Below are 26,403 nucleotides of genomic sequence, written 5' to 3' on the forward strand. Positions count from 1 at the left end.
TACATGACAGGAAATAGTGCTGCCACCTAGTGCTCTTGCAAATGTATAACATTAGTACTACATGACAGGAAATAGTGCTGCCATCTAGTGCTCTTGCAAATGTATAACATTAGTACTACATGACAGGAAATAGTGCTGCCATCTAGTGCTCTTGCAAATGTATAACATTAGTACTACATGACAGGAAATAGTGCTGCCATCTAGTGCTCTTGCAAATGTATAACATTAGTACTACATGACAGGAAATAGTGCTGCCACCTAGTGCTCTTGCAAATGGATAACATTAGTACTACATGACAGGAAATAGTGCTGCCATCTAGTGCTCTTGCAAATGTATAACATTAGTACTACATGACAGGAAATAGTGCTGCCACCTAGTGCTCTTGCAAATGTATAACATTAGTACTACATGACAGGAAATAGTGCTGCCACCTAGTGCTCTTGCAAATGTATAACATTAGTACTACATGACAGGAAATAGTGCTGCCATCTAGTGCTCTTGCAAATGTATAACATTAGTACTACATGACAGGAAATAGTGCTGCCACCTAGTGCTCTTGCAAATGGATAACATTAGTACTACATGACAGGAAATAGTGCTGCCACCTAGTGCTCTTGCAAATGGATAACATTAGTACTACATGACAGGAAATAATGCTGCCATCTAGTGCTCTTGCAAATGTATAACATTAGTACTACATGACAGGAAATAGTGCTGCCACCTAGTGCTCTTGCTAATGTATAACATTAGTACTACGTGACAGGAAATAGTTCTGCCACCTAGTGCTCTTGCAAATGTATAACATTAGTACTACGTGACAGGAAATAGTGCTGCCATCTAGTGCTCTTGCAAATGTATAACATTAGTACTACATGACAGGAAATAGTGCTGCCATCTAGTGCTCTTGCAAATGTATAACATTAGTACTACATGACAGGAAATAGTGCTGCCACCTAGTGCTCTTGCAAATGGATAACATTAGTACTACATGACAGGAAATAGTGCTGCCATCTAGTGCTCTTGCAAATGTATAACATTAGTACTACATGACAGGAAATAGTGCTGCCATCTAGTGCTCTTGCAAATGTATAACATTAGTACTACATGACAGGAAATAGTGCTGCCATCTAGTGCTCTTGCAAATGTATAACATTAGTACTACATGACAGGAAATAGTGCTGCCATCTAGTGCTCTTGCAAATGTATAACATTAGTACTACATGACAGGAAATAGTGCTGCCACCTAGTGCTCTTGCAAATGTATAACATTAGTACTACATGACAGGAAATAGTGCTGCCATCTAGTGCTCTTGCAAATGTATAACATTAGTACTACATGACAGGAAATAGTGCTGCCACCTAGTGCTCTTGCAAATGGATAACATTAGTACTACATGACAGGAAATAGTGCTGCCACCTAGTGCTCTTGCAAATGTATAACATTAGTACTACATGACAATAAATAGTGCTGCCATCTAGTGCTCTTGCAAATGTATAACATTAGTACTACATGACAGGAAATAGTGCTGCCACCTAGTGCTCTTGCAAATGTATAACATTAGTACTACATGACAGGAAATAGTGCTGCCATCTAGTGCTCTTGCTAATGTATAACATTAGTACTACATGACAGGAAATAGTGCTTCCATCTAGTGCTCTTGCTAATGTATAACATTATTACTACATGACAGGAAATAGTGCTGCCCTCTAGTGCTCTTGCAAATGTATAACATTAGTACTACATGACAGGAAATAGTGCTGCCATCTAGTGCTCTTGCTAATGTATAACATTAGTACTACATGACAGGAAATAGTGCTGCCACCTAGTGCTCTTGCAAATGTATAACATTAGTACTACATGACAGGAAATAGTGCTGCCACCTAGTGCTCTTACAAATGGATAACATTAGTACTACATGACAGGAAATAGTGCTGCCATCTAGTGCTCTTCCAAATGTATAACATTAGTACTACATGACAGGAAATAGTGCTGCCACCTAGTGCTCTTGCAAATGTATAACATTAGTACTACATGACAGGAAATAGTGCTGCCATCTAGTGCTCTTGCAAATGTATAACATTAGTACTACATGACAGGAAATAGTGCTGCCATCTAGTGCTCTTGCAAATGTATAGCATTAGTACTACATGACAGGAAATAGTGCTGCCACCTAGTGCTCTTGCAAATGGATAACATTAGTACTACATGACAGGAAATAGTGCTGCCATCTAGTGCTCTTGCAAATGTATAACATTAGTACTACATGACAGGAAATAGTGCTGCCATCTAGTGCTCTTGCAAATGTATAACATTAGTACTACATGACAGGAAATAGTGCTGCCATCTAGTGCTCTTGCAAATGTATAGCATTAGTACTACATGACAGGAAATAGTGCTGCCACCTAGTGCTCTTGCAAATGTATAACATCAGTACTACATGACAGGAAATAGTGCTGCCACCTAGTGCTCTTGCAAATGGATAACATTAGTACTACATGACAGGAAATAGTGCTGCCATCTAGTGCTCTTGCAAATGTATAACATTAGTACTACATGACAGGAAATAGTGCTGCCATTTAGTGCTCTTGCAAATGTATAACATTAGTACTACATGACAGGAAATAGTGCTGCCACCTAGTGCTCTTGCAAATGGATAACATTAGTACTACATGACAGGAAATAGTGCTGCCATCTAGTGCTCTTGCAAATGTATAACATTAGTACAACATGACAGGAAATAGTGCTGCCATCTAGTGCTCTTGCAAATGTATAACATTAGTACTACATGACAGGAAATAGTGCTGCCACCTAGTGCTCTTGCAAATGGATAACATTAGTACTACATGACAGGAAATAGTGCTGCCATCTAGTGCTCTTGCAAATGTATAACATTAGTACTACATGACAGGAAATAGTGCTGCCACCTAGTGCTCTTGCAAATGGATAACATTAGTACTACATGACAGGAAATAGTGCTGCCACCTAGTGCTCTTGCAAATCGATAACATTCTTGCAATGAATACGGTGCTCCAGTAATGGGCCAAATCCCTGGTTTTCAACCAAAGATACAATTAGAACGAAGAAAAATTGATAAAAAATAAATTAGAAAGTTGTTTAAAATCAAATGCTCTATCTGAATCATAATTGAAAAAATTGGGGTTTTACATCTCTTTAATTTATTTGATAAACTATTTATTTGAGATTACTCAATTTAGCAAACACATCCCACTACGTATTAAATAAAGAATCAATACAGCATATTTGGGATTACAATGCAAAGTTTTATGTTTAGTTATATATATTTATATATTTAGTATATACACACATATATATGTCTATATGTGTGTACATATGTATTTATGTGTTTATATGTATGTATATATAAATATATATATAAACAAAAGGATGCATGCCCAGGAATTTCAGACAACAATGTGTCACAATTAAAATCATAAATCCCCTCAGACTAATCGAGGTACTGCATCAAACATATTTATGACGCACTGTAATTCCCCCATCTTCACTATCTTTTTTGCCTCCATCTGGGGGGTTCAAGGGGGGAGACCTCATTGCCCATAGTTCACTTGGGGTGAATGCCAGAGGATAGGTGGAGCACCTTCAACCCCCTAGGCATAGGCAAAAAAAATAGTGTAGATGGGGGAATTACAGTACATCGGCCTTTACCCACAGACTCTTGAGTAATGTCCGTTTTACCCAGGTAATCCTAGGATTACCTGGATATCTTACTTTACCCATAACATATATATATATATATATATATATATATATATATATATATATATCTACATGTGTATACAGCATATATATCTGTAAATACATATATACTCACACATATAAATACATCTGTACACATAGTATATATATATATATATATATATATTCTCTCCAAAAAGCAGGCAGCTCACTGGTCTTTGCAATAAAACTTAGTATTTATTGTTTCAGTTTAAAAAACAAACGTTTCGGCACTGCATTGTGCCTTTGTCAATGTTATACAAAAAAGTACAAGGACAGAGTGCACCCAAGTACCCCGGATCAGTGAACAAACATTTAAAACAAACCCCCTTAAATAGAGGGAGACAACTTAACCCCACTTAGCCTTTACCGCCATATCGTTCGCATGATTATCCAATTAGCTAGTCCCTACGTCACGCTGGCACGCTAGCCGTGCCTAGCGTGATGACGCATAGCACGGCGTTGTTATGACAACGTCCAAAGCGTTACATCAGTGGATAGGCCAGATATTGGGAGATCACCAGGAGGCAGTCTGCGCATGTTCAGAACCATAAAGTATTCATGAAGCGCAGCGGTTGCTCTGGGCAACCAGTGTAAACCTGTCAACTTAGCGGGCAAGAACCGCTCTAGGTGTCTCATATTATGTGGCTACGGCGGGGACCAAAGAAATGTGTGATCTTGTCAGACTTACAAACCGCACAACACACATGATATTTAATATATCAAATAAAAGTACATATAAATGAGGAGTCATATACTTAGGTCTGTTATGATGCTGAGATGCAAGTCTGAAAGATATGTCTCAGCAGTAGACCACTTAGTGAGGCTGAGATTTCTCTATTGAATCACGGCCTATCTTTTGTCCCAACTCCCCACACTGATCCTTTTGAGAGATTGGTTGATATCCATAGGTTTCAGCGACAACTTAAGCTAAGGGATCACTTCAGAGAGCAGGCATACACACCAGATTTACACAAGAAAAAGTCATCTTTTGAACCACCAAACACTCACCCCTCAATTAGGAACTACACTAGGTTACTCACTCATAATATCAATGATGAGTCCCAGATTGCTTCCTACCCTAATCTCAGCACTGCTGAAAGACAAGCACTTACTGAGTTGAGCAATGATAGAACTGTCATTGTGCACCCTGCGGATAAGGGAAGATCTATTGTTGTTCTTGATTACACTGACTATCGCAGTGAAGCCTTAAGACAATTGGCGGACTCTGAAACCTATGTAAAATTGAGAGGGAATCCAACACAAATGTACAAAAAGGCAATTGATACTTTTTTACAATGTAGCTTAGAGGCTGGTTTCATCACTGAAAAAGAACTGCTGTTCTTAACCACTGAACATCCTATAGTCCCTGTACTATATTTACTGCCTAAAGTTCACAAAACTCTAGTGAACCCCCCAGGCAGACCCATTGTGTCTGCCCGGGGTTCGGTATTAACCAACATTGCCATATTTGTTGACTCTTTCCTACAGGATATTGTCAAAAACACAAAGGCTTATTTACAAGATTCACCTTGCCTTTTGAGGAGACTCACTGATTTTGTTGATCTTAGACAGGATGACATCCTGGTCACCATGGACGTAGATAGCCTCTACACGGTGATCCCCCATGTCGGGGGGGTGGAGGCGGTCAGGTCCATGGTGACTAACAACATTCACTACAGTGGTCCCCCTATTGAGTTCCTGTGTGAATTATTGACTATTTGCCTGGAGAAGAATTATTTCAAATTTGAGGACTGCTACTACCTTCAGATAGCTGGCACAGCCATGGGGTCTAATGTGGCACCCACTTACGCAAATATTTATATGTCATGGTATGAACAGGAGCTCATGAAGCCTTTTGAACATCCATTGGTGACTTTTTATACCCGCTACATCGATGATGTTCTCCTGATATGGAGAGGCGATGAAGTGTCTTTGCGTGAGTGGGTGTCACACTTGAACCTCATGGCTAGCCCTATTCGTTTTAAGCTGGAATTCAGTACAGACAATGTTCATTTTCTGGATCTCAATCTGTTCAAGGTGAATGATGCTGATGGCTGGCGATTTGGTACTAAATTGTACTCTAAGCCCACGGATCGCAACTCTTTGTTGCACGCCAGCAGCTTTCACCCTGGACACCAGAAAAAGGGTATTCTCACCTCCCAGCTCACTAGAGCACTGAGAAACAACAGTGAAAGACATTCACAAGTTACCCAAGTAAAAGAAATGGGCTTGAAATTGAATAATAGGGGTTATCCCATGACAGACATCTGTGATATACAGGAGAAGTTGTTATGCACGGACACTTTACAAGATATCAGGGTTCCTAAAAGGGATCAGTCTGAACAACTGAACTTGATCACCACGTACACACCTGGTTGTGAACGCTTATCCAATGCAGCACGTCGCCATTGGCCAGTGGTGGGGACAGATCCCATGTTACCTTTTCAGAAGATGAACGCTCCAAGGGTGGTCTATCGCAGAGCAAGGAACCTGAGGGACATCTTGGTTAAAGCAGATCCTGTAAACTACTACAAAAAGGAAACATGGCTCAAGACATCTAAAAAAGGTTGCTTCCCTTGTGGGAGCTGTACAACATGTAACAGCATGTGCAAAGGGGAGACTTTCCAACACCCCCACAAAAACCAAAGGTTTAAAATAAACCATCGCCTCAGTTGTACTAGTACCTATGTGATCTACATGTTGTCTTGTCCATGTTCACTTATTTACATTGGAAAAACAATAACTTCCTTCCGCGACAGGATGGCAAATCATCGCCACGCCATACGGGAAGCCCTGAAAGATGGTGACTCGGACCAACCGGTGGCACGCCACTGTGCAAACTTCAAACACCCAGTGTCAAGTATTAGATCAATGCTGATTGATCATGTCCCACCAAATCCAAGGGGTGGTGACAGGGGTAAAAAATTACTCCAATGCGAGAGCAGGTGGATTCATAAATTGGGCACTATGACCCCAAAGGGACTCAATACTACTTTGGATTTCAGCCCTTTCTATTAACACCGATGCCTATGTCCACATAGCTTGGGTCTATGGAAGTTTCACTGTTATGGTTGCTACCATGCTCCATGGGTTTGATGTATATTTAGATCAATTAGTGGTACCGGTTTAGTGATACATACCACATTATGTTCAATGAACATCAGGGATAAGGTCTATCTAATACATACACTACCATGTCGTTTGCTCTGCATATACCTTTTTACATATATTTTTACATATTTTTTTTTATATATTTTTTTGCATATAATCCTTTGATATAGAATAAGTTCACATCGCTGCTTAGACATATCTTTCAGACTTGCATCTCAGCATCATAACAGACCTAAGTATATGTCTCCTTATTTATATGTACTTTTATTTGATATATTAAATATCATGTGTGTTGTGCGGTTTGTAAGTCTGACAAGATCACACATTTCTTTGGTCCCCGCCGTAGCCACATAATATGAGACACCTAGAGCGGTTCTTGCCCGCTAAGTTGACAGGTTTACACTGGTTGCCCAGAGCAACCGCTGCGCTTCATGAATACTTTATGGTTCTGAACATGCGCAGACTGCCTCCTGGTGATCTCCCAATATCTGGCCTATCCACTGATGTAACGCTTTGGACGTTGTCATAACAACGCCGTGCTATGCGTCATCACGTAGGGACTAGCTAATTGGATGATCATGCGAACGATATGGCGGTAAAGGCTAAGTGGGGTTAAGTTGTCTCCCTCTATTTAAGGGGGTTTGTTTTAAATGTTTGTTCACTGGGTACTTGGGTGCACTCTGTCCTTGTACTTTTTTGTATAACATTGACAAAGGCACAATGCAGTGCCGAAACGTTTGTTTTTTAAACTGAAACAATAAATACTAAGTTTTATTGCAAAGACCAGTGAGCTGCCTGCTTTTTGGAGAGAATTGTTATGATATTAGCAGAGCACCGTGGCATTACCTTAGTAAGATTGTGCTATCCTATCTATGACTTTGTATATATATATATATATATATATATATATATATATATATATATATATATATATATATATATATATATATATACTGTATATACACATAAATATATATATATATATATATATATATATATATACTGTATATACACATATACATATTTAGACATGTATATGTATGTTTCTCTATGTTAAAGCCCTTTTGCATGCCTTTTGATTCTAACATCTGAGACCTTATACTTATGATATCTTATAACTTTTTATTGCAATTTTTTTTAATAATTTTTAGTACATATTTTTATTATGAGTGTAACTGTAATTAAATATAATTTTTATGTGTTTTGTGCAACTTTTTAGTCAAGCTTAACAGTTAACCAGAGTTCTGAAATTGCACTGTTGAATTAAATTACACTCAAGCAAGCCTATTAACTTTCAACGTTTAATATGTTCACTACTTCCACGCGAGCAAAGCATCGCCATAAAGCCCCTTTTTGCTTGCATGCATTATCGCTAACTCGTAATCTAGCCCACAGTGTAGAGTAGAGCACATTGTCATCCTCTGCCCTAAGCCTTGAGCACGAAGAATTACAATGAATATAGATCTCAAATTCCTATACAGATCAATGAGAGTTGTTGTTCTCAGCCAGTGAGCAATAAACGTCTCATGTACTCTAATAACAGCTTAAAGTGACAGTCAACACCAGAATTTTTGTTGTTTTAAAAGATAGATAATTCCTTAATTACCCATTCCCCAGTTTTGCATAACCAACACAGTTATAATAATACAAGTTTTACCTCTGTAAATACATTGTATCTAAGCCTCTGCAGACTGCCCCCTTATTTCAGTTATTTTGACAGACTTGCATTTTAGCCAATCAGCATTTATCATTGCACTAGCTGTTATTGTGAACTGCTTGTGCAATGCCGCCCCCTGCAGATTCCCACTGCCATTTTTTTATAATTTTGTTTATTATTTTTTGTAAGCTTATTTTTTTTTTATTTTTCATAATTTAGTGTTTATTATTTTTTGTAATTTTAGATTTTTTTATTTTTCTTGTAGTTTTTATATATTTAAATATAGTTATATTGTAATTTTAATTTAAATTTTGTGGGGTGTTAGGTTTAGGGGTAATAGTTTTATTTAGTGTTTGCGATGTGGGGGGGTGATAGTTTAGGGGTTAATAGGTTTATTTAGTGGCAGAGATGTGGGAGGCCAGAGGTTATGGGGTTAATAGGTTTATTTAGTGACGGAGATGTGGGAGGCCGGAGATTTAGGGGTTAATAGGTTTATTTAGTGGCGGAGATGTGGAAGGCCGGAGGTTTAGGGGTTAATAGGTTTATTTAGTGGCGGAGATGTGGGAGGCCGGAGGTTTAGGGATTAATAGGTTTATTTAGTTGCGGAGATGTGGGAGGCCGGAGGTTTAGGTGTTAATAGCTTTATTATAGTGGCGGTGATGTCGGGGAGTAGTGGAATAGGGGTTAATTACTTTTATTAGTGGCAACGATGTCGGGAGCAGCAAATTAGGGGTTAATAACTTTATTTAGGTGGCGGTGATGTCGTGGGCGGCAGATTAGGGATGTTTAGACTTGGGGTTTATGTTAGGGTGTTAGATTTAAACGTAACTTTTTTCCCCATATACATCAATGGGGTTGCGTCACAGAGATTTTTCATTCCGCACTTCAGGTGTTAGGTTTTTTCTAACACCTTCTCCCCATTGGTGTCTATGGGGGAAAGCGTGCACGAGCACGTCAAAGCAGCCCTTGAATTTTGTGTGGTATGGAGCTTAACGCCACCATATCGCACGCACAAGGAGGCTTTTCAGTAACTCGTAATGGCAGCACTATGGAGGGTGAAAAACACAACTTTTATGGCGTTAGTTTCGCACCCTGTTTAGCGCTAAACTCGCAAAAATTCTAGGTGATACTTATTTGGTATCATATACCAATAGTTTTTTCTTTTAACTGAAATTTAACATTTTTCTCAAGGTAAAAAGCCAATCAATAAATAGTCAATTGTTTTTATTTATTGTAGGAATACAAATTGTGAAGAAACTCAGATTATTTTTATTGAACTTAGTTCCAGATACCTTCTGTCTTTTGTTTTGTTTGCAATGACACAGAAGGATTCTAGGAAAGCATTAGTAAGCAAATAGAATCAGATGATGGACATAATCATTTATTGCAATCCATACACTGTCAGAAAGAGCTACTTTTTACATGAAAAGAGATATTAATCATTAGCTAAGTTCTTAATTGTATTTTTTTAAATACACAGATGGTGTTATTAACTCTTGTATTTTTTTATTAATCTTAAAGAAAATGTCCTTTATTTAAAGAGACACTAAACTCAAAATTAAACTTTCATAATTAAGGTAGAGTATGCCATTTTAAGAAACTTTCCAAATTAATTATATTATCAAATTGTGCAATTTTTGTATATGCAAACTTTCTGAGGCACCAGCTACTACTAAGCATGGGCAAAAGTTTATATTGTATAGGTGTATGAGTCTGTAATTGGCTGATGGCTGACACATGATACAGGAGGCTGGCAAATTGACATAAATTGTGAAATTTGTCAGTAAGAAAAAATTCTATAATCTTTTTTATGCACTTGTTGGTTATGCAAATGTACTGTATTTAATGGTCCTATAAGTATATCATTATTTTGGTTTATCATAGGTGCACAGACAGTCATTAAACAGGTGTTTAAAGTCCATTCACACCACTCAAGCCAATGCTTGGCATTGCATATATTGATGTAAGGCTTACATACAATTGCTCGGCCATACAAGCCCATTTCATGAAGCTCCTGACGCAAAGTTATTGTGCTAATGTTGCCTCCAGAGACAGCATCTCTTAGTGAGTGATAGGGGTTTTATACGCGCTATGTGCTTCAGCACTGGGTTACAGATACAATAATGTTAAAGTAAAGGTCTATTCTATTAACCCCTTTGTTCACTGGTGAAGGAAAATACACATTTACATGTGTGAAATTAACCTATGGCAATCCGAATTCAGCCTCACCACTGAGTAAACAACTGAATTCCATTTGCATCTAGGCATGATAGGCATACTTCAATAGCCACATCAGGACAACCTACATCTATAAATGGCATGTAGTAATCTCTTAATGTGAATGTCATACTCACATTGTCAAAATTATTCCTAAGAGTACAGGCCTCTTTATAACTGAGTTTTAAAATGGAATCCCACAATCAAAAGTTCCTAAGAAACGCATTGCAATCCGTTTCCATCTGCACCACTGCTAAACCATCTGAATGTGAATTGTATGTTTACACAATGGGCATATTGTGACGATTTTTAATCACTATATTTCCTCTTAAAATATTTGACATGCTCCATTTCGATTTTGGCATGTTCTGAAAACAAGATGGAAACTGCAGGTTTTTTATTTAAAGGACTTATCTACTTATACTAGATTTTAACAATACTGAAAGCGTAAAGCATAAACCTGCTCTCTTGTAGCAGGGAATACTAGGGAATACTCCTTTATGGAATGCAAGTTACAACAGTGCATTTTAAAGTATTTGCACCTACACTACTGAACTCACGTTCAAAAAGGCACGTTCCAGTTTACACTTTAAGTTTTAATTTTGAGGGTACATTTTAAATTTTCAGCTCCCATAAAATTAAAGGGATAGAAGGGTCAAAACTAGATTGTGCATTACAGTGTAGCATTACAATATGAAATAGAAACAGTTTTGTATTATACTTTCATTAGCGAAAATACTTGCTCAGAGAGCTGGCGGTGATGCGTATTGCTTCTAAAGACGTAAATTGTGTCATACAAGCTACTACTGACTCAGAAGGTGTGGAGTTTAAGTCCTGGTGCACAAGACCTCACAGGATATGTGCGTATGCTTCAGAAAAACATAATAACTTTTATTACAAGCAATTTTGCTAATGAAAGTATAATGCAAAATATCTTCTCTTTCAAATTAAATGGCACCTATGCGCAATTGACCTTTCTATACATTTAAATTGAAGTATAAAAATGTAGCACACAATTAAAATCCAACAGTTTTGTAAACTGTATATTGTGGTTATTTTTTTCGACACCTGAATTCACAATAAATAAATAAAGACAGCAATGTTTATTCATAGCAAATGAAGGGAATTTGATTAATTAGTTTTGTGCTTTATTTTTACACTTTTATACTTCTTTAATTGAAGTTTATTGGAGCAAACGTGATATTTGACACATTTAGGACCAGATTACAAGTTATGCTCTCATTTTTTTTTTTTCTCTCATGCACAATCTTTTAACACAGACGGGCTAGCATGCATTTTACAAGTCGAAAGTAAATTGTTTGCACTTGGGAAACCTGATGCGTGCCAACTTCAAGACTTCGAATATTTCAAGTGCAACTACGTTAACTTCTTCCCGTAGACTTAAACCTGACGAGAGCAAATTCCGCTCAAGAGCTCCCGTTTACTTTCAAATTGTAATATACACATAAGTTAGCAAAGTAGTGATATTACTTATAATATATTACTGTAATCTAGTCATTAAAGGGACACTAAACACTAAATACAGTTCATGCGCCTTCCACAAATTATAGATGTCATTTTTTAACATGTGCAAACACGTCAACACTGGATTGCAATGGAACCTAAATTTCAACATTTCAGCAACCATGACTAGAAGCAGCTGGCAGTGCTGGACTGGGATCAAAAAGCAGCCCTATTTTCCGTTAACTCAGCGTAATGAGCACACCCCATTATTCTCAAAAGAGATTGCTGTGATACTCCTAACCCCAATATTTTATATAAGAATTATATTAGTTTGTATTTTTAAAAAAGTGCCAGATTGTTATTATATAGGCACCCTACAACCCAATTGCATCAATTAATTACCCCTTTAAATTGTACCTTTCCAACCCCAGCTGCTTTAGCCCACCGGGAAATCTCCTGGTATCCTGGTAGGCAAATCCGGCCTTGGGAGCTGGTGATTAACGTCAACACTATGCTTATAAAATGTATTTTTGATGTTTAATGTTCCTTTAATGATTTAAACAAATGTCAACATCCCTAAAATATTGAAACTGTAGCAAATAAACTAAAGATGACAAAATAAATAAGTCCTCATAGCGCATAACAAATTGCATTAATTAAATATTGCCCTTTTTGTATAGAAAAGGCTTAACTGTTTAATAAATTATGATATAGAAAATTTAAATTTTAAGCAAAATTGGCACTATTGCACTATGTGTTTTTTTTTTTTTTTTTAAAAACAGACAATCTTCTTTATATTTACTGATTTATTCTGTGTTTTAGAATCATAGAGCTCATTTTGAAAGCTTTAATAAAGGAAGAAATATCAGAGTAACTAAGCCTTTAAAAATGAAATATATAAAAAGTATTTCAGAGCACAATAGGCAATCTATTAAAAGAAAATGAGAGAGATAAATTAATGAGAAGGCAAAGTCCTTGTAAATTTAATTCAAAGTTTTATTACTCTTACAGAAATTTGATGAGCTTTACAAATGCATGAATACTCTAGATTTACATTTGCTAAAATTCACTTCTTTCTTTTAAATAAAAAAAATACAAATACAACACATTCAGCATTAAAAAGGGAAAAGTATGCAGTAAACATAAGAACCATAATACTGTTCTGCATCATTCATTTATCTAATAAAAAAGAAAAGTTGAGAGATTTGTTGAACTCATTCTCTATCTGTAGTTACATATTATGTCTTGAATCCTACTGAAAACTCCCCGAAAACGTTAGTGCTAGTCTCTAGCCTGAAAGGTACATTAAACAGAAAATGAAATACCCATTTTTTTTAAAATTAAGAACAGTAAATTATTTAGCAATTACCTTTGGCAAACTGTACTTCTCCCTCTCCCTTTAGAGAAACTGGTTTGATTACAAGAGTTGTGCAATTGATATTTGGTTTGTCATATGCGGTCATCAATAGGCTCTACATTACGGTCCTCACTCCTAAGCGTAAAGTTTTCAGTTAGTTTTTAAAACACACACACTTTTTAAATAAAATTATTTGAATAATTAAGAATTATATAAATGTGGATGTTATACTATAGTACATATTTAATACTGAAAAGTTATATTTTTAATTAATACTTTATAAGTACATAAAAATTCATATTTTCATGTTGGGTTAGCGCACTTGACATATGCAATCCAGTTTAGCTGCAAGTAGGGTGTTAGGTTTTTTCCACTTTTGTTGCTCAATTGACTTCTTTGAGGGAATACGTGAAAGCGCATGCACTATTCTAGCTTCTACAAAAACTGTTTACTTTCACTTTTGTAAAACGAGTGCAAAACAAGAAGCGCAAACTTGTATCCTGGTCCATTATGGACAGACAAATTTCATTTTAATTTTAAATTCAATTTGTTTTCATGGAATTTCTAGATATCTAGGTTTTAGTGGTATTGTGCACATTTTTCAAGCACTACAGGACAGCAAACACTACTGCCATCCAGTTCTCTTGCAGATATAAAACATCGTAAAAAAACTAGCATAACAGTATGCTATGATCCAAATCATGAAATAAAAAAATGTATTTCATGTCTTTTTCATCTCTGCTACACTGCATGTCTCTTGTGAGGCACATGTGGAACTATGGATTTGCTGAGTTGACGATATTTTGATCCTGTGGGAAGGAACTCAGGTGGATTTGCAGTACTTTGAATATTTGTTAAAAAAAATAATTTTAACACTTTGTTGACATGCACTAATGATCTTCGGGAAATTCATTTTTTAGATCTGCTTATCTCCATAAATGGAAATAGAATTGTCACAGAGGTATAACGCAAAAAGATGTCTTCCAATAGCCTACTGTTGGGGTCTAGCCTTCATCTTTAAAATTTAAAATGCTGCATACTTTATTGACAGTTCTTACTTTTATGTAGAAAATGTACAGATGAATCAACGTTTAACATTCTATCATAGAAGCCCTAAGCTTCTATGATATAGAATACTCTAGGCACTGTATAAAGAAAGCTTTATTTAAAGTAAGAATGAAAGACAGGTTGATCCTATTATATGGTGAACACAATAAAATTAGACAACACTAAAATTAGATTTATCATGAAATGTAATTCTCATTGGAAGAAATTAAAAATTATCTCAAGAAACAATTGGGAACTTTTGACTAATGATCCTGTATTACATAGTTTTGTAGGGGACTATACCCAAATGACAGCACGGATCGGAAATAACTTGAAAGATTTTCTGGTAAGGAGTGAAATCTTATGCCCACTAGGACAAAACTGGTGAGTATGTAACAAGAACAAGGACATTTTCCACAGACACAGGTATTGAGTACAAAATTAAAACTTTCATCAATTTTTCATCCAATGGAGTACTTTATTTCCTATCATGTGCTTGTCCCAATTATTATGTAGGGAAAACCTACTTAGAATTTAGGTCTAGAATTACAGAACATCATGATGATATCAAAGGGTTAAATCTAGACAGTCCAGTAGCAAGACATTTCTTGCAAACTCATGACGCTAATGTTGATTATTTCCACTTTGTTGGTATTAAGCATTTGAAAATAGGCAGAATAGGTGATAATATTGACACATTGTTATTAAGAAAGGAAGCAAAGTGGTACTTTGTCTCCAAAGGGTCTTTGGGCCTGATATTCAAAACCTCACCAACAAGAAGAGAAATAACACAAAATCTTTGGGATTTTTTTTCAGACCTTGTATTGTATTGTATTTTTTTTATGGACCTCATCATACCAATGAGACATCTTAGAATATATCACCTGACCAACAAGGTTTTGAATATCGGGCCCTATATAAAAAATTTGAATTTGCACCCTTTTTAAGGAAATTTGTGAAATCTCTTTGGTAAGCACATTTAAACAGTTATCATTTATTGATGTGAATTTATGTAATTTTTCTTACAAAAATTGAATGTAATTAATAAGCTAATATTCTGAGACACAAAGTTTCAATAATTGAATCAAACACAAGTATTTCTATAACTTTGCTTGAAATACCTCTATAGCTGATTTTGTGGTTGGACAATTTATGGAAATTAAAAATGGACATAACATCTTACATTAACAGCTGTTTGGACATTGGTCCTGTGAGATCTGGAGAATGAGCTCATTCATGAAATTAATAAAGGATATGGTATCTTTGGAGCATTAATTCTTCACTTAAAATCATTATGTTCTAAACTTTTGTAGTCCACCTTAACAAGACGAGAGGAAGTTCTGAGTAATGCTACAACCTGCTTACATAAAATAAAACATCAGGATGATGACATTACAATCCGGATGAAGCTCTAAGCCGTGTCTGGGAGGATGTGCTGGTTTTGGCAGTTATCATGAGTGGGATCCCCCACTGTCCCCTTTCTGGCTTGGCTTGAAGTACACAGAGCTGTGATACTTATAGAGGACCTTGGATTTCCAGGGAAGAGGGTACGCCCATAGCCGGTAGAGACTGGTGGAGTCTAAGGGATTTCTAGACAGTAGTCTCCAGGTGCAACGCACTGTGCATATTATTCCTCTTAAGATCTGGTCTGTATTGTGCTTTACTTTAACTTGCCATTTGTGGAATTTACAACTGCTGTGACTATTCAGCCCTGCTGTGAATGACACATTATTTTCCATACTGTAGGGGTAACGTTTACAACCGCTTGCAATAAACATTGACTAATACAGGGAGTGCAGAATTATTAGGCAAGTTGTATTTTTGAGGATTAATTTTATTATTGAACAACAACCATGTTCTCAATGAACCCAAAAAACCCATTAATATCAAAGCTGAATAGTTTTGGAAGTAGTTTTTAGTTTGTTTTTAGTTATAGCTATTTTAGGGGGATATCTGTGTGTGCAGGTGACTATTACTGTGCATAATTATTAGGTAACTTAACAAAAAACAAATATATACCCATTTCAATTATTTATTTTTACCAGTGAAACCAATATAACATCTCAACTTTCACAAATATACATTTCTGACATTCAAAAACAAAACAAAAACAAATCAGTGACCAATATAGCCACCTTGTAAATCTCACATTTGATGATGGACCACAGGTTCTCAATGGGGTTCAGATCAGGTGAAGAAGGAGGACATGTCATTAGATTTTCTTCTTTTATACCCTTTCTTGCCAGCCACGCTGTGGAGTACTTGGACGCGTGTGATGGAGCATTGTCCTGCATGAAAATCATGTTTTTCTTGAAGGATGCAGACTTCTTCCTGTACCACTGCTTGAAGAAGGTGTCTTCCAGAAACTGGCAGTAGGACTGGGAGTTGAGCTTGACTCCATCCTCAGCCCAAAAAGGCCCCACAAGCTCATCTTTGATGATACCAGCCCAAACCAGTACTCCACCTCCACCTTGCTGGCGTCTGAGTCAGACTGGAGCTCTCTGCCCTTTACCAACCCAGCCACGGGCCCATCCATCTGGCCCATCAAGACTCACTCTCATTTCATCAGTCCATAAAACCTTAGAAAAATCAGTCTTGAGATATTTCTTGGCCCAGTCTTGACGTTTCAGCTTGTGTGTCTTGTTCAGTGGTGGTCGTCTTTCAGCCTTTCTTACCTTGGCCATGTCTCTGAGTCCCTCACTCCTAGTATGCATTACAGTACATATTGCTCCTTCTCTCATCAGAAAAGAGAAAGAGAATGTAGGAAGTATCAGGAAGTGACAGAAGAGCAAGCTGCCCTATTTGTCACATATGCAACAGTATTGCAACAGGTTGTACACAGGTGTTGCATGTAGCAAGAAAAAGTAGCATATTGCAGACAGATCAAGAGGCAAAGTATCTTCTGGCTTTAAGAGCATTAAACTTTCTGATGGTCTTAAATTTTGGTTGCTAAGGTATCCTGATCACCAGGCAGTGTGGATTCTACTGTATGGTTTTGCTATTCCAGTTCAATCTACAGTGAATGGACCCAGCATACATCCTAATTTAAAATTGGAGAAAGAACCAAGGCAAGTGTAGGCATATTCAGCACTTGTCTTATACTAATGGTGGTTTTATGAATTATGCTATTTATTCAGCTTTCAGTTTGGTCCATTATAAGTACGAGGCACTGGGTTTTATTCGCACTGCAGGATGGTGTGCTTTATTGCCCAAACAACATTGAGTAAGACCTCCATTTATTTACAGCTAATACTTTCTCATTTAGGCTTATGGGTTTGAAACTGAATACCCTTTTATTTTAACAGATGACTCCCAGGGGGTGTTCCGTTTCCTGTGCATTGTTTGAATGTTTCAGATAATTTGTGAACTTGGTGGTGGCAGAGTCAGTTAGTGGTAGATCAATATCCCATTGCTTGGATGATTTTCTTCTGGTTGAGAAGTCATGTTCAGACTAATATACTATCTTACTAACAACCATGAGGTAAGTAATGGCAGAGTTTGGGGTTCCTTTAGCTGAGGAAAAAACTCTAGGACCTTGTACATGCCTTACTTTTTTATTTGTGAGCTCCATTGTAATCTAGGGGGCCGATTTATCTAGGCGCATTCGCTGGAGTTAATACAGACATCGGCATACATTGCGGCCGCAAATCTACATTCAACAGCTTTATTTATCAACAGGTCTGTCAGAAACATGTGCGTCAACTCTGGCGCAATTAGCATCGGACTGTTGATAAATAAGAGTCATTGATGTTGCGGATATCCTTATATATCAAATGATCTACCCAGAATTTCTATCAAATTAAGACATTTTAGTCTTCTTATTCCAAATTTATATATACCATTGTACATATATCTTTGCATATATCATCTTAAAGTGCTCCTCAAAAAATCTAATAGGAAAACAGGTCACACAACATATTTCTATATGTATTTGAGTATCATAGTTCTATAGACAGGCTACAATATCAATATCTGTATTAAGACCTGACGGTATTCTACTATTGAAAGCATGTATCCAATAAGTTTCTCTTTGTCTGAGCAGGATCTCCCTGTTCCCCCCTCTTTTGCCTGTTTGGACATGTTCTTAGATGGTACCTCTCAGACACCTGGGATCCTGATTATGAATTTATTCATAATGATCAGACAAAATATGGGATTTCAAGCTGACTTTGATGTTAGTTATATGTTCATGAAGCCGTTTCTTATATGGTCTAGTGGTCTTCCCATTGTACTGCAAAGTGCAGCAACTTCTGCAACTCACTTCCTCTTTCGGCCTATCACAATGGACTGACTCTCCGACTCACAAAGATGGTCACTCCCTTGATCTAATTTTCAGTTATCGATGCACTATCTTAAACTTCACAAACTCACCTTTTCCTCTTTCTGACCCCCACATCCTCACTTGTACAATCAGCTCCCTCCCTACAACTCTCCCTCCTTCTACCCCTCACACTAAACTTCACAGAAGAATCAAGTCATTAGATCAGTAACAGCTTGCTTGCTCTCTCAAACCTCTTCTCTCTTCCATCCACTCCTTTTCCTGTCCTGATGAATCCATCTGCCACTATAACCCCACTCTTACATCGGTCCTTGATAACTTGGCCCCACCTACCATAACTCAGAAAACATACACTCATCCTCAGCCCTGGCATATTCCTCTGACACGGTACCTACGTAGATGTTCCCGTACTGCTGAGTGACACTGGAGGAAATCTCGGAGTTCTGCTGACTTTCTTCACTATAAGTTCATCTTGAACTCTTACTATTCTGCCCTTAATCTATATAAGCAACATTACTTCTCCACTCTTATCTCTACTTTTTCATCAAACCTAAAACGTCTGTTCTCCACATTCAATAATCTTCTCCACCCACCCCCACCTCCCACCACAACTTTTCTCTCAGCTCAAGATTTTGCCAGCTACTTCAACAACAAAATCAACTCCATCAGAAATTAAATCAGCTCTCAACATACTACTGGTCTCCCACCCCCTCTAAAGCTCACAATCATCCAAAACCCACATAGCAATAAATTTAGGTATTTTGCCCCTGTTAAAGAGGAGGAAGTTTCTGCCATTATATTATCCTCTCACCTCACTACCTGTCCCCTCGACCCCATCCCCTCACAACTACTCCCCTCCCTCTCTTCTACCCTTACCCCTATCCTCACACTCATCTTCAACCTCTCCCTCAGCACTGGTATAGTTCCCACATCTCTTAAGCATGCATTAGTCACACCTATCCTCAAAAAAACTTATCTCGATCCAACCTCCCCATCCAACTACCGCCCTATTTCCCTGCTACCTCTTGCCTCAAAGCATCTTGAAAAGCTAGTATATGCACATCTATCCCATTTCTTTACACCAAACTCCCTTCTTGACCCACTGCAATCTGGATTTCACCCCCTTCAATCAACAGAGACAGCAATTGTTAAGGTTACCAACGACCTATGTACAGCAAAATCAAAAGTCCACTTCTCTCTACTTATCCTCCTTGATCTGTCTGCAGCCTTTGATACTGTCGACCACCCTCTTTTGCTCCATACCCTCCAATCCTTCGGCATCTGTGACACAGCTCTCTCTTGGTTCTCTTCCTATCTGTCTAACCATACCTTTAGTGTAGCCTTCTCTGGGGCATCCTCTGCCCCGTTACCTCTTTCTATTGGGGTACTGCAAGGCTCTGTCCTCGGTCCCCTTCTCTTTTCAATCTACACGTCCTCACTAGGTTCCGTAATAAAGTCCCACAGGTTTCATTGTGATTTGTATGCTGATGATACTCAAATTTACCTCTCTGCACTAGAACTATCTCTTTCCTTGCTAACCCGTGTCACTGTTTCTCTCATATCTCATCTTGGATGTCCTCTCACTACCTCAAGCTAAATCTCTCCAAAACTGAGCTCCTTATTTTCCCCCTTCTTCCAAAATCTACACCCCCATGTCTCTATAACTGTTGATAACTCCATCATTACCCCAACCTCACATGCCCAATGTCTTGGGGTCACACTGGACTCAGATCTTTCTTTCACTCCTCACATTCAGTCCTTGGCTAAAGCATGCCGCTTCAACCTTAAAAACATCTCTAAAATTAGACATTTCCTTACACAAGACACAACAAAGATTTTAATCCACTGTCTCACCCTTTCCCGCCTCTACTTCTACAACTCTATCCTCTCTGGTCTCCCTAACTGCCGCCTAGCTCCTTTACAATCTATAATGAATGCCTCTGCCAGCCTCATCTTCCTTGCATGTTGCTCTTCATCTGCCACACCTCTCTGCCAATCCCTTCACTGGCTTCCTCTTGCCTCCAGGATTAAACACAAAATGCTCACTCTGACACACAAAGCCCTCAATTGCACTGCTCCCCCCTACATCTCAGACATTGTCTCCAGATACTCTCCCTCCCGTCCCCTTTGCTCCACTCATGATCTCCTACTCTGCTCCTCTCTTGTTACCTCCTCACATTCCCGTCTACAAGATTTCTCCAGATTGGCTCCCATCTTATGGAACTATCTGCCTCGCTCCACAAGAATCTCCCCTAGTTTTAAAAGCTTCAAGTGCTCCCTGAAGACTCTACTATTCAGGGATGCTTACAACCTACACTAACCTCCTATCTCCTCTGCTATCCCCTAAAACCCCATAGCATGTAAGCCTATGAGCCCAACTGTTTGTAGTTCACCTTCATAAGAGCCAACTACAACAGTGCAACTCTCAGCAGAACCCTCTCTCCCCATTTAATCCATGTAATCATTTTTTATATACCACCTATGTTCATAGCGCTGCGGAACCTGTTAGCGCTCTAAAAATACCTGATAATAATAATAATAATCCATGATTGATGTTTTTTTAAATTTTGGACCTTTTGGTATAACTTGGTATTTTACATACCTTTCCAAATTCGTGTAATCATACCATTTCAGAAGTTGTTTCCTAGATAGCTTTTCTAATTTTTCAAAAAGGTATTTTGGATTAGTGATACTCAAATTCTCATTCAAAACTATATTCTCTTCACATATAGAGAGTTTTTTTCTCCTTATTTTTAGGGTCAAAATATGCTCCATAGGCAAATTTGATATTCTATGCCATATTTATAATAAAGAATATTAGGAGATAGTAGAAATAAAGGAAGATATAGTAAAACAATAGGTACCCCTCTAAAGAGTTAGCTGCTAAAGGGAGAGGAAATACAAAAGTACACAAAAAATTGAATGACAGGGCTTAAAATCACTGCAAGCCCCACTGGTGCTTCTTACGGGAATATTTACAACACAAATGTGTTCTCAATCAACGATAGTGAGAAGTGACTAATAATAACAGAAGAAAGCTGCCTGTCCTTAAACAAGAGAGGTCCCTCCAACCACTCTAAACAGAAAAAGAAACAAAAAGGAGCAGGATGGCGCTATACAAAATTAAATACTATCAGTAATTAAAAGGGTAATATGACACAATATGTAATCTAAAATCTATTAGAATCTATTAGATAAAATCATATTAAAACAATGCATATAAATATTCATATGGAAAATACACATCAAAAAGTCCAAAGATACATGCAAGATGTATAAATGCTAGGAAAGAGAAAAAAATAGTCTCTGTAGACTGTCTGTTCTGATTGCGGCCCCACTCAGATGTAAACTTCCTTCAAAGACCCTCAATCTATATTTAGGTAAAGAAGAACGTATCAGTGAAAACAATATTCACCTCTCAGTGTATGGAACTGGATTACTGGATCGTAAAGGCTCCTCCATTTTCCTCAATCAATTAGAAGAGAAACTTTCAGCAGCCAGTGATGTCTTGTCATGTGAGACTGAAGTAAGCATAGCAAATTGCAGCTACATTGTAGGAGGTATACCACAAAAGGTATTGTGGCACATGCTTTCAATAGTAGAATACCGTCATGTCTTAAAAAAATATATTGATATTGTAGCCTTTCTATAGAACTATCATACTCAAATACATATAGAAATATGTTGTGTGACCTGTATTCCTATTAGATTTTTTGAGGAGCACTTTGAAGGAGAAATATCACTTCCCTTCGTTTTCCTTTCCGTTTCTGCTTCCTCTGCATTAAAATGATAGATATAGATAAAAAAAAAATGTCCTCCTTCTTTGTTTTTATGAAATATTTTTTTATTTTGTTAATTCCATTTTAGACTCATGGGCCCCTATGTATCAAGCCATCTACTTACCTGCATTCGACGGCCCCAATACGCTCGCCTAAGCTCGCCTTACATTGCCGCTCGTGGACCTGAATACGTTCACCAAAGTTATCAAAAAAGCTGTCAAGAAGCCGCACACCAAGTACGGTGCGATGAGCAGCGGACTGTTGTTAACTAACAGTCATCTATCTCGCTGCTCATCGGCTTCTTCGCAGCTTTCTTGCTAGCCTGTCACTAAGCACCTACACTATACTATACAGTTTTACCCCCTAAACCGCCGCTCCGGGAGCCCCCCGAACCTAAATAAACTTTTTACCCCCTAAACCTCCACTCCTGGACCCCACCGCAATTATAATAAGTAGATTAACCCCTAAACCACTGCTCCCGGACCCCGCCGCCACTATAATAAATATATGAACCCCCAAACCGCCGCTCCCGGACCCCACCGCCACCTACATTATACCTATTAACCCCTAATCTGCCGCCCCCTATACCACCGCCACCTACATAAAGTTATTAACCCCTATCCTGCCAATCCCGGACTCCGCCGCAAATAAATTAATTGTTTAACCCCTAAACTGCCGCACCCAGAGCCCTCCGCCACCTACATTACATTTATTAATCCGTATTCTGCCCCCCCGACACCGCCGCCACCTACAGTACATTGATTAACCCCTTATCTACCCCCCTACACCGCTGCCACTATATTAAATGCATTAACCCTAAAACCTAAGTCTAACCCTAACACCCCCCTAACTTAAATATTATTTAAATTAATCTAAATAAATATTGCTATAATTAAATAAATTAATCCTATTTAAAACTAAATACTTACCTATAAAATAAACCCTAAGATAGCTACAATATAATTAATAATTACATTATAGCTATTTTAGGGTTTATTTTTATTTTACAGGCAACTTTGTATTTATTTTAACTAGGTACAATAGCTATTAAATAGTTAATAACTATTTAATAGCTACCTAGTTAAAATAATTACAAAATTACCTGTAAAATAAATCCTAACCTAAGTTACAAATACACCTAATACTAAACTATCAATAAATTAATTAAATAAATTAACTTCAATGATCTAAAATAAAATACAATTAAATAAACTGAACTATATTAGAAAAAAAACAAACACTAAATTACAAAAAATAAAAAAATATTACAAGTTTAATCTAAATTACACGTAATCTAAGCCCATAACAAAATAAAAAAGCCCCCCAAAATAATAAAATTCCCTACCCTAAACTAAATTACAAAAAGCCCTTAAAAGGGCCTTTTGCAGGGCATTGCCCCAAAGTAGTGTTAGGTGTATTTGTAACTTAGGTTAGGATTTATTTTACAGGTAATTTTACCAGCCCTTAAAAGGGCTTTTTTGCGGGGCATTGCCCCAAAGTAATCAGCTCATTTTTACCCCCCCCCAACATTACAACCCCCCACTCAAGCATGCCTACTCTAAAACCCACGCGATCCCCCCTTAAAAAAACCTAACACTACCCCATTGAAGATCACCCTACCTTGAGCCGTCTTCACCCAGCCGGGTCGAACTCTTCATTCTATCCGGGCACAAGTGGTCCTCCAGCCGGGCAGAAGTCTTCATTCGATCAGGGCAGAAGAGGTCCTCCATCCAGCAGAAGTCTTCATCCAAGCGGCATCTTCTATCTTCATCCTTCCGGCGATAAGCGGCTCCATCTTGAAGACCTCTGGTGCGGAGAATCCTTAAATCAACCAATCTGATTTTTCCTACTTTAATTCCGATTGGCTGATAGAATCCTATCAGCCAATCGGAATTCGAGGGACTCCATCTTGGATGATGTCATTTAAAGGACCAGTCATTCATCGGGTAGTCGTCGGCCAAGGAGGATGTTCCGCGCCGGAGGTCATCACCAGAAGGATGAAGATAGAAGATGCCGCTTGGATGAAGACTTCTGCCCGGCTGGAGGACCACTTGTGCCCGGATCGGATGAAGAGTTCTGCCCGGCTGGGTGAAGACGACTCAAGGTAGGGTGATCTTCAATGGGGTACTGTTAGTTTTTTTTAAGGGGGGATTGGGTGGGTTTTAGAGTAGGGGTGTGTGGGTGGTGGGTTGTAATGTTGGGGGGGGGGTTATTGTATTTTATTTACAGGTAAAAGAGCTGATTACTTTGGGGCAATGCTGTTCCGATCAGCCAATAGAATGCAAGCTCAATCTGATTGGCTGATCGGATCAGCCAATCGGATTGAACTTGATTCTGATTGGCTGATTCCATCAGCCAATCAAAATATTCCTACCTTAATTCCGATTGGCTGATAGAATCCTATCAGCCAATCGTAATTCGAGGGACGCCATCTTGGATGACGTCATTTAAAGGAACCGTCATTCATCGTTCAGTCGTCGGCCAGGATGGATGTTCTGCGTCGGAGGTCTTCAGGATGCTGCTGCTCCGGATGGATGACGATAGAAGATGCCGCATGGATGAAGACTTCTACCGGATGGAGGACCTCTTCTTGCTCCGCTTGGATGAAGAATTTGGCTCGGCTGGGTGAAGACGACTCAAGGTAGGGAGATCTTCAGGGGCTTAGTGTTAGGTTTATTTAAGGGGGGTTTGGGTTAGATTAGGGGTATGTGGGTGGTGGGTTGTAATGTTGGGGGGGTATTGTATGTTTTTTTTTACAGGCAAAAGAGCTGAACTTCTTGGGGCATGCCCCGCAAAGGGCCCTGTTCAGGGCTGGTAAGGTAAAAGAGCTTTGAACTTTAGTAATTTAGAATAGGGTAGGGCATTTTTTTATTTTGGGGGGCTTTGTTATTTTATTAGGGGGCTTAGAGTAGGTGTAATTAGTTTAAAATTGTTGTAATTTTTTCTAATGTTTGTAAATATTTTTTTATTTTTTGTAACTTAGTTCTTTTTTATTTTTTGTACTTTAGTTAGTTTATTTAATTGTATTTATTTGTAGATATTGTATTTAATTAATGTATTGATAGTGTAGTGTTAGGTTTAATTGTAGGTAATTGTAGGTATTTTATTTAATTAATTTAATGATAGTGTAGTGTTAGGTTTAATTGTAACTTAGGTTAGGATTTATTTTACAGGTAATTTTGTAATTATTTTAACTATTTTAGCTATTAAATAGTTCTTAACTATTTAATAGCTATTGTACCTGGTTAAAATAATTACAAAGTTGCCTGTAAAATAAATATTAATCCTAAAATAGCTACAATGTAATTATAATTTATATTGTAGCTATATTAGGGTTTATTTTACAGGTAAGTATTTAGCTTTAAATAGGAATAAGTTATTTAATAAGAGTTAATTTATTTCGTTAGAATAAAATTATATTTAACTTAGGGGGGTGTTAGGGTTAGAATTAGCTTTAGGGGTTAAAAAATTTATTAGAGTAGCGGTGAGCTCCGATCGGCAGATTAGGGGTTAATACTTGAAGTTAGGTGTTGGCGATGTTAGGGAGGGCAGATTAGGGGTTAATACTATTTATTATAGGGTTAGTGAGGCTGATTAGGGGTTAATAACTTTATTATAATAGCTGTGCGGTCCGCTCGGCAGATTAGGGGTTAATAAGTGTAGGTAGGTAGCGGCAACGTTGTGGGGGGCAGATTAGGGGTTAATAAATATAATATAGGGGTCGGCGGTGTTAG

The sequence above is a fragment of the Bombina bombina genome, chromosome 1 (assembly GCF_027579735.1).
Source record: "Bombina bombina isolate aBomBom1 chromosome 1, aBomBom1.pri, whole genome shotgun sequence".
Taxonomy (NCBI): Eukaryota; Metazoa; Chordata; class Amphibia; order Anura; family Bombinatoridae; genus Bombina; species Bombina bombina.